This window comes from Ursus arctos, unplaced genomic scaffold, assembly GCF_023065955.2.
Source record: "Ursus arctos isolate Adak ecotype North America unplaced genomic scaffold, UrsArc2.0 scaffold_2, whole genome shotgun sequence".
Classification (NCBI taxonomy): Eukaryota; Metazoa; Chordata; class Mammalia; order Carnivora; family Ursidae; genus Ursus; species Ursus arctos.
This window is the reverse complement of record NW_026622874.1, coordinates 28,853,428-28,864,427: the sequence shown is the minus strand read 5'-3', so window position 1 is coordinate 28,864,427 and position 11,000 is coordinate 28,853,428.

The window sequence follows — 11,000 nt, the reverse complement described above, 5'->3', positions numbered from 1 at the left end:
TGTGGAGCGCGACGAGGCCAAGTCCCCCAGGGTCAGGACTAAAACAGCAAAGTAGTAAGGGCTTGATCTCCTTTGGTGCCTGACTCCTCCTTGGGCAGATAGGTGCCTACCATGAGCTGTCTGGGGACCCTACCCCTAAGCTGCTGACTTTCCCTCTTTCCTCTGGTAGCGTGTGCCTGTATGGGAACTGACATCCCACAGCAGGTGTCGGTTTTTCCTCAAGGCCTTGCTGATTAACATCATTAACCAAACTATAACTTTCTTCATTGAAATATTGGGTCTGATGAACACTCATTGTTTATAAGCTTCGGTGAGATAATACATAAAAAATGTTTAGCAGAAAGCTTGACCTAGCCAACGCTCAAAAGTTTTGGCTACGATTTTTATGCATTAATGATTGGCAACCAGCACCATATTACCACTTAAAAGGATTTGGATTTGAAGAGAGAAGTTCAAGTGACTTACATCAAAAGAATACCACTGAGGAAAATTTGAGGTCCTGGAGAATGGCCAATAAAGAAGATATTTAGGGAGGAAGAGAGTGGTAACCACATTATTCAAATCCGACCTGGCAGGGGGCTGTCCACTCCACATCTTCCTGAAGCCAGTCCTGTATGCAAATAATCTGGTTGGCCACGATTAAGGAAATTGTCATTGAGACTGGAGGCTGGATGAGAGATTAGTCTAGGGCAATGAATCCCAAAGTTTTGGTCTCGGAATTCTTTTACACTTAAGAATCATTGAGGAACCTGGGACTCCTGAGGGGCTCAGTCAGTTAAGTGTCTGCCTTCAGCTCAGGTCATGATTCCAGGGTCCTGGGATCGAGCCCCACATCCAGCTCCTTGCTCAGTGGGGAGCCTGCTTCTCCCTCTCCCTGCTGCTCCCCTTGCTTGTGCTTTCTCTCTCTCTCTCCCATAAATGAAATCTTTAAAAAATGAAAGACTCATTGAGGAACCCAAAGAACTTCTGTTTTTCTGATTTATGGCTGTTAGTATTAAACATACTAGAAACTAAAACAAAACTATTTTATTCATTTAAAAATAACTTCATTACATCTTAATAAATTACATTTTTATGAAAAATAATTATTTTCCAAAATAAATGTAGTGAGAACAATGACACTTTTTAATGTTTAAAGAGGGCAAAAATCTTCCACGTCTGGCTTCAAAGAAGGCCACTGGATTCTCCTACCAGATCCTACCTTCAGTCTGTGAGGATAGGCTATTTTGACATGTTTGAAGAAAAGCTTTGCACAGGGGCAGTTGGAGAAAAAGAAGTATTTTAGTAGCCTTTTCAGGGAATTGTGGATAGTCTTGAATACAATAGCAAGTTGGAACTGGTAGTATCTTAAAGATCAGTTGCTAGGTGGACTCAGGAGCCGTATCCATAAACCTTCCCTACTTTGTTAACATCCAAATCTAACGGTTGTTGCCTTGTGGGTAGACATCTACCCGCACATGGTTTTGCAACGTTTTGCTCCGGCGTTTGGAAAGCATTACTTCACGGAGTCATGCAGCTCTAGCAAACATTGATATATCTCCTTGTAGGATGCCAGAAAAATCACATTCGTTAATACCTCTGATCTCATCAGAAAGTCTTTTCAGAGCTGGGAAGCGTCAAGCTCATACAAGTCTCCTAAAACTTGTTTCGGCAGGCGCAGGGTTTCCAGAATGCTCATTGTAGTTCGGAAACTTGATTCTTACCATTGGGGGGGAAATCTGTCAGTTGTTTCTTGAAGCGAGAGACTCGCTGCATTGCTTTTTGAAAAAATACCTGCCAAACACCCATATGAATAACCATAATTTATCTGTCAGCCATCCTTTCAAGTAAAAATGATGTTCTTTGAAAATAAACGTCTCGTTCAGCTTGCATCTGAAATAAATGTCCCAAAGCTTTTCCTCGAAACGAGCCTCATGCTTGGGCGTATGCACAAGTGTGCCATGTGTACTTGCCATCTCATCGCACAATATTTATTTATTTTACTATTATTTTTAAAATTTTATTTATTCATTTGACAGAGAGCACAAGCAGGGGGAGCGGCAGACAGAGGGAGAGGGAGAAGCAGGCTTCCCGATGAGCAGGGAGCCGGATGTGGGGCTTGATCCCAGGACCCTGAGACCATGACCTGAGCCCAAGGCAGACACCCAACCGACTGAGCCACCCAGGCGCCCCATCACACAATATTTAAAAGTCATCTGCCCAACGATCAGCATTCAATAGCTTTTACTTTTTTCAAGGATATTCTTGGGTGGCGCTGACTTTCTTTTTTTCATGGCTACTGAATGACGGGGAGGAACCAGTGGTCACCAGAGCAGCCCGATGCCTGGGCCTTGACTCAGTGCGAAGGTACCAGCAGTTCTATCCATCCCTGCCTCTGTGCCATCAGAGCAAATGTCAATGCAGTGAAAAAGGCGAATCACTTCTTTCTAGGATTATGAAAGTTTGACATGGGTCTTGGGGACTCCCAAGGTTCTGCTGACCACACTTTGAGAACCACTCTTCTGGAAAAGTGATTGGCTGTCATCAATGCAGGTCAGGGATTGACAGCATGAGAAACGAGGGAGAGTGGGCAGGAGAGCAGGGTCAAAATTCAAAGGCATCTCAAGAGGAGCCAAATGGAAGAGTCATTGGAGGCACAAAGGAGCCTGGGGGAAAGAAAGGCAAAAACCTGGTAGTTTTGTTAATGAAACCAAAGAGAAGAGACCCGGCAGGTGCAAATGAAGATGCTACCTGAAGCCATAAAAATGTTACCAGTACCTCGTTTCATACTATTTTTACTATAATTAGTGTGATATTTCAAGATGAAGTTTCAGTTTTATTTAGCTTTATAGGTAGCTGAATGTTAAGGCAAAGGTCATGAAACTGAAATAAAACGACTATATAGCATTGTACCTGTTACCATCACCCTGTAGTAAACAGGGGCTTTAAAATCTGAGACCTTTCACTAGAATTACATGGAGATTTTCAATGGAATAAATAACTTCCATCCAGGAGAAAAAAAAACACCATTCTTATTTTCCACAGCCGGCAAGCACATTTCCGAAGCCCGTTGTTTCTCCTGTGACCCACCCGCCTGTCTCAGCTTCCCAGACCCAGACACCTGCCTATACCACACTGCCCCTCCCTCTCTGAGAGGGGAGCTGGTCATCTGTGTAGGTGCCAGCCTGCCCTGAAGTGACGTTAGGGTTCTTGACAGGACTCTGTGCCTGGAAGATGCCTTGATGACACCTCACAGGAGACAGAACAGCTTTGGGTCCCTGAAGAGAGGCAAGGTTTCAAAGCACACTGACCACCAAGAGGAGACACGTTATCAGAAATCTAGGGTCTAGACATGCCCTTGAGCAGGTTCGAATAGAAGGGAGGGGGCGATGTGGTCCGGAGACCCTAAAGCCTTGAGAAAGGAGGAGAATGACATTGGAGGGGGAAGCGGGAAGACTCATTAAAATAAGGTATATGCCACTTAGACAAATGATGCATTGGGCCTCTGCCTATCTTGTTTGATGTATTCATTTGCACTTCCCCTTTCATTTGTTACTTTAAGCTCATGATGAAATGGTCATTGTAAAGAGAACAAACTGTTAGAAGCCAGTAGAAACTTGATTTCTGGCTGGAGACTCCAGACTTGGTTAATAAAGGCTGTCTGAGCACCTCTCTTTCTCAGAGACACATCTGATTCCTGCAGGAACTGAAATGGCCCCTAACCCCTGAGATTAGCTGATTGATTAAATTTTCATGAAGTCTCATCACGCATAAAAGTGAAGCTGAAATAAGAGTGGCAGTGTTTTCTTTTTCAGTGAAAAGCCTGAATCCTTCAAAACATATCCTGACCCAAAATGAAGACTAGTAAGCTCTGGATTATTCTGGCCAGGGCAGAATTTACGTGTGGACAGAGGTTCCGACGCACAATCAGGTTAGTATTAGAAAAGATGTCCCTGGAGGGGTGACACATGGGCATAGATGCCTCACCTGCAAACCTGGGCAGCACTTGGTACTATTACTCACAGGGCAGCTTAGTTTCCTTGCACGGCTAGAGTCCGTAGTTGATGTGCAGTACTTTATTGCATCATCGGCCCCCGGAAGTCAGGTGTCATGGCGGGTAGGGTAAAAACATGTCCTCTGGGAACCCAAAGACTTAGGTGTGGAACATGACTGTGATCTTGGGAAAGGAATTTACACTAAATTTCTGTTTCTTCTCGTACTAAAGCAGTATTTCCTACCTTTCAGGTTGGTGGTGAGGTTGAAATTTAACTAGAAGGCACGCAGTAGATCCTCAACAGACCAGATGCCTTGTTATTCCCATTGTAAGAAACAGGAAAGGTAAGGACTGACTGCTGCTAACACTTGAGAGGCAGGTCACTGATTGGGGAGAATATGTGTTTAAGTGTTTGAAGTTGACATTATAGCAGCTGCCTTTAAAATCATTGATATCCAAAGTACGTAGCCACGTCTGTGTGCATGAGGGCGCAACGCTGGGTGTGGTGCAAAGACAATGAAACAAAACCAAATTCTAAAGAGTTGGTGAGGTCTGGACGGACGCGGTGGAAGTCAAGGTCCTTGGGCACCAAAGAACAAAACTGAGACGCACAGGAAAAAGTGGTTTCTGTGTTTATTGCACAACCCACAACAAAGGAGATTAAACAACAAGCTAAGAAGGAAGCTACCCATGAGTCCACCACCCATATAAAAGCAACTATTTCTCGTTTCCTTTTCGTTCACATGCAAGCGGAGTCTCACACAGGTAGAAAGCAACCTTTGTATTTAACATAATATCTTAGGCTTGATAATCATCACTTCATTTCTATTTTTATTTTTTCCAGTTTTATTGAAATATAATTGACATAGAACATTGTAGTAGGTTAAGGTGTACAGCATAATGAGTTGACATACGTGTAGATTCCGAGATGACTGACGCAATGAGGTTAGTTAACATCCAACCACTCACACGGTGGTGACACATTTTGTTTTTCTTGTGATGAGAACTTCTAAGATCTACTCTCCCAGTGCCTTTCAAATAGCCATTATTTAAAACAAAACAAGACAAAATAACAAACAACCATTATTTAAAACAAAACAAGACAAAATAACAAATAACCATTATTTAAAATAACTGCATAATATCCCCATCAGGCTCATACACTGTAATTTACTTAATGTTTCTCTACTCGTGGACACTCATTCGTTTACCTATTTGACGTGTATTGAGCACGTACGAACATGTCAGGGTTTATAGTAGGAGCTGGAAATACAAAACAGTGTCCCTCTCTCAAGACGCTCTAAGACAAGAAAACAAACCATCAGAGTCCACAGCACCTGCTCAGAGACTGAACGTGAGCAAATGAAAAGGCAGCACTAGGGAAGCGGCGCCCCCTGCTGGGGACACCAACACGCAGCCTCTCACCCTTGGAATCAGGCAAGGCGTTTCTCTTGTTTTGAACAGAGGAGGTTCTCGATACTTGGGAAGCCCCAATTTCATTGTTTTATGCCCCTTATGCCTCTTGGCACACCCTCACCTCCTAGTTTGTCAAAACCTTCTCACAGCTCCCTTCCTCTCACAGAGACGTGAAGGCCTGAGTGTAAACCTGGATTGTATCTGTATTTGATTTTATTTTTTAAAGATGTTATTTATTTATTTATTTATTTATTTATTTATTTATTTATTTAAGAGAGAGAGAGAGAGCATGAGCAGACAGAAGGACAGAGAGAGAGAGGGAGAGACAGAATCCTCAAGCAGATTCCCCGCTGAGAGGGGAGCAGAACATGGGGCTCCATCCCAGGACCCTGAGATCATGACCTGAGCTGAAGTCAGATGCTCGAGCCACTCAGGCACCCTTGTATTTTTGTTTAAAATTGGTCTAGGCTAAACGGATAAAGCTCAGACAGCCTCAATAGTCCAGTAGGATAATGAGGCTTTGCACCTCCTTGTGTCCCTGAAATCATTCTGCTTTAGGCTTCTGCCTCTTAAACCTACCAGTAGATCTGGCTTTTCCTTATTAGCATTGAAAACCTAGCTGCTAGACCTTTGCCTGGCACCTGGCAGGAGACCCATTTCCACTCCAAAAATGGGACAAGCGCTCCCTCTATTGGTCATTTCATGAACTACTCTGGACTGGCTGCAATTTCGCTGGATTGCTATGAGGGGGACGGGTGTGCATGTTTGGGGAGGGGGGGCAGGGATGTGCCAGTTCATTTTAGTTGTACCTCCAAACCAGTAGGAGTCACTTGCCCTCTAACACACACACACACACACACACACACACACACGCACACGGGTTAAACAAGTGAGTGTCCACACACTCCCACTGTCCGGGCTACACAGCACGGGGCGTGGTGAACATCAGCCATTGACAACCTCTCACATGTTCAGGGACACGTTCGAGGCACGTCCGGGCGTATCGTATTTTATTGTGCTTCGCAGATGTTGCATCCTTTACAAACCGAAGGCTTGTGGCAACCCTGCTCCGAGCAGGTCTCTTGGGGCCATTTTCCCAACAGCGTTTGCTCCCTGCGTGTCTCTGGGTCACATTTTGGTTTTCCTCGCAATATTTCAAACGTTTTCATTATTATCACACGTGACTTGCTGTAATCTCGCGACGCAGCTTGAGCGGAGGAGGAGTTGCTTGTTCAGGGCGGGGACAGAGAGTGGCTGCTCCAGGTGGAACGTGTGGATGAAGACGCCGTGAAGACTGCGGAAGGGACCGCAAGGGTTTAGGGTGTCCGTGAGCTTAGCCCTTAAATCAGTGGAAGGCTTGAGAGGATGGACTCCAGTTTTGAAAGAAGTCCGACTGTGGGTAAAACGTCCTTTCTCCACGCTAACGAGAAATCGTTCCCCAAAGGAAGAGTCAACCGATGTGGCCGACTGCTGTCTTGCTTTCAGAAGTTGCCCCGGTCACCCCAGGCTTCACCCCAGCCTCCGCCAGCCTGACCAGCCTGACCAGCCGCAGCATCAGGGCCAGACCGTCCATCGGGAAAGATTCAGACTCACTAACAGCTCGAACGACGGTTGGCATGTTTTAGCAGCAAAGTCGGTTTTGCCTAAGGCCGTCCTTTTTCAGGCCTAAGGCTGCTGCACACTTACCGGACCACCGCACCGTGCAAATGTCACTGTCCTAGGCACTGCGAACCCAAACATTCACTGGACTCGCTTTGCGGCGACATCCGAGTGACGGCGGTGGTCAGGACCGAGCCCGCGGCACCCCGAGGGGAGCCTGTTCCGGGAAGGTGGTAGGTGACTCAACTTAACTGTCTTGTACAACTTGTGTGCGACGGGAAAAGTCATGGGGTTTTGGCCGGACACCGCTCCTCGGTGGAATCTGTGAGCCTCTCCCGTGGCCCCCGCTGCGCCCTCCAGCCATGTGCGCCAGGCCTGGCCGGGTGCCACCAAGGGGACGCTTCCTTCCTTCCACGGGCAGCCGTGTGCTCTCTCCACCCCCGTCCCCGCTGACCCAAAGGCAGATGGCTGAGGCCGCTCCGGCTGGAGGCCCCCTGGGGGTCACCCACAGCACCCTTGGCCCTGCCGCCCAGCCCAGGGCCCCGGGCTCACAGCATGGCCTACTCTAACCGAAGGTTCTCCTAGTCGAGTGTCCTCAGAATCACCTGGACCGCTTATTAAAGCATAAAGGGCTGAGCCCGAGCCCCAAGGTTCTGATCCGGCGGGTCCGAGGTGCGGCCCGAGAATACCTATTCCCGCTGAGTGCCCGGGTGAGGTGAGGCTGCCCATCCGAGGACCACACTTTGAGAACCGCTTCGGCACAGCTGCCAGCCGGCCCTGCATGCCCAGGCGGGCTCAACACACAGGGCCTCTTCGGGTGGGTCTGCCTGGGCTCGGCGCCCCTCCCCCAGAGGCTCCCCGTGGCTCCCCAGAAATGCTTGCTTGGGCTTGACCGGACACATGACCTGGCTGTTCTTCTCACTGTCCAGATGCGAGGCTTTTGTGTGTCCCCAGTGAAGAGGAACGAGGCAGGGCTCTGGTTTCTCAGACGCCCCGACGGTTCCGAGCCCAGCGGGTGCACCTGGGGTCTGGGCGGGGGGAGTGGGGGAAGGCAGGTGGTGCCGCTGGCCCGTCTCCAGCCTGCAGGGACCACAGCCAGCGGGCATCGGCCTCTGTGCAGAAACACACTTCGCCCCCACGGAGCCCAGGGAGGGCCAGGCTGACCCCTAGAGAGTGTCAGCAGCCGCTCCTCTCCATCAGCCCTGAATCTTCCTCCCCTCCTCATTCCTCTGGACTGCTTCAGGAAACATGGGGGGGTACAGGTGGGAGCAGGGGCCACCGGGTTACAACTGGCTTCTAGGAAAGCAGTTTCCTCCCGGTGAAGACAGCAGGCACCCCATCCCCACAGCCCGACTGCCACTAAGCCAGGAGAGCGAGCGACACCCTTACCTGGTCTGGAGAAAAGGCAGCACAGGAGAGAAGGGGCTCTGCCTCAGAAACTGGGCTGGGAACCCACACTTCCAACAGGGGAAACTGCTGGGTTTGAAGCGAAGGCCTCTTCTGAGAGAGCCCCTTGGCGAGGACAGACGTGGGGAATTTGAACAGTGAGAAGGTGTGAGGGGGCGTCTGTGCCTGGCTCGTGCTGTGGTGCATAGCGAGGAGGGCCTCTGTGGGCAGAGGTGAGGCGGGCAGGTGCTTGAGCCGAGTCTGACAGGCGAAGCCACCTGTGCCCCTCGCAAGACCTCCTCTACCTCCCTGTCTTCTCCCCCAGAGCCAGGCGTTTCTGTCCTCAGCGAAAGCCCCGAATGCTCTGAGCACCTGACCTTCCCCAGTCCTCTGTTTAATCTTGAGTCTGCTCCTGCACAGTCTGGGCTGACCTTCCTTCCGAAAGGACGCGTGGACGCTATGTTTTACATGTTCCTGTCACTTCAGCAACCTCCCCGGACAGGTGAGCTCTTTAGAAATGGGGAAGATTGTCCTGAAATAGAGAAGTTTGCAGGAAGTCTGTCCTGCAGAGCAGACCAGATCCCATGAACATCCCTGTCCAAGACTCACATAGTTTCACAACAATAACCAAGGATGTCTTTGATTAAAAAACTAAACCAAACAAAAAACCCCACAGATCGTTCAACCCCGCTCCCAGAAACTGGTTCCTGGGACACGGGATGGGGCTATGGAAGTTTTCACAAGCACCTGACGTGTTCCTGAAGCAACTGGGCTGTGGCCACCCTTCGCCTATGAAGGCTCTTACTGCCTATTTGGGGGACTATGTGGGCTGTTGATGAGTGGGGAGATTCCCCCTGAACAGTGCTTTGGGGGCTTGGAAGATCTAACCACATCTCTGGCTTAGGAAGGGGCCCCTAGACAACCAACTGAGGCATCATCCAGGGCTGGGGAGAGTACTCAGTGGTGGCCCCTTTGCAGAAGGGTCCATGGGCAACATCACGGATCCATTAGCTAGCAATGCTGGCCAGGCTCCCAAGTCAACTTTAGGAGGAGATAATAATACGCTCCATCTGTTGAGAACACTCCCCAAAGGCGTCATCTACATGAGCTCATCTGACCCCGCGACGGAGGCCGGCTTCGGTTCCTTCAACCACAGCAGCACCAAAAGCTGGCTGGGCTTCAGCAGAGCCCTGCCTCGAGCTCCCCGGTTCACCCTGCATCCCCGACACACACACAAGCCTGTAATCTAAGGAAAATGGTGTATATGTACTTGTAGACGATTTCCCAGCACCCCCACCTCCTTCCTGAGGGCCCCCTAAGTGCCTCCTATAAAAAATTCTGGAGCCTCACTAATTGCAACCATTTTGCAGAAGAGTAAACTTGGGCTCAGCCTTGCCAAAAGTTGCATAGCTAGGAAAGAATGGAGTCAGGGCCCCACTCCTCCCCCACTTGGGGAGATTGCCCAGGGAAGGCCTCTCTCCTAGCTAGCCTCTCCTGGCTCCTTTGGAAAAGGGCGATCAGAAGCCCCAAGTCAGGAGTGGCTGGCAGAGCTCCAGCCCCAGGCAAGGAACTTCTGCCGCCCAGCATCCATCAGACAGTTGCCTGCATTGGTCCACAGCGACCCTCAAGGAAGAAGGCCTCCCACACCCAACCTATCTGGGGGTAGCCGCCCCTGGTGAGCTCCCTTTCTAAGTCCATCCATGCCCTGGGCCTCACCGCGAGGATGTGGGTCAGTGACAGAGGCTGGGGAAGACATTCCTGGCATACAGAGTGAGCCACAATGGTGACCCTCAAATTTGGGGGTATCTGGAATCTTTGGCAAGGTGTAAAGTCCAACGAGCCACCCCCACGTACTCCTGAGCCAAAGTGTGAGGTGCGTCCGTGTCAGGCTCTGTGATAACAATTGTATACTGAATAAAGTTGAAAGTACAAATCCTATCATGCTTTTCTTGTGTTTATTTTAGCTACGGTTATGAAGCTTCAAGACTGCAGCAGAATATTTATCCTACAGAAGCTCCCTTGGTTTTGGGTACCCTGTACTGTGAGGTGGCTGTGGCTCACCAGCGAACTCAGGACAGCAGGGCATCGGGGAGCCGCCATCCTGACTCAGCTCACCTGCTTTCCTGCCCCTGGGGCTTGTGGTGGCCGGGCCGCTCCCGGGACCCCATCCATCTCTCCTTTGGATATGCTGAGCAGTGACTTTGCTCCCTCCTCTGCCCTCCCCTTCTCAGGCTCCGCTCTGCACCTCTGGTTGGGAGCCCTGAGGGCAGAGATGGGCACCCTCTGGACCTTAGCCTTGCTTCAGGATGGAGACCCCCCTCCTCCCCGCACCTTAGACAGAGGCCAATGTCCCAGTTCCTAAGTTGGCCGGAGCTTCCTCCCTTGTCAGAGATGCTACTGAGCCAACAAGGGGCCTGAGAGCAAAGGGCAGGGCAGTTAAGCAAGGAGATGCTCTGTTGCTGTTGGATCCCATGGGGTTCTGGCTGCAAGACCCACCCGGCAGGATGGGGACAGCCAGCCCGGAGGGATTCTGCAGTGAGGAGTGGCCGGTAGAGAGTGCTGGACAGAGCATACGTAGCTGTGGGACTCTGGACAGGTTCCTGAACTCTCTGAGTTGAGTTTTCCC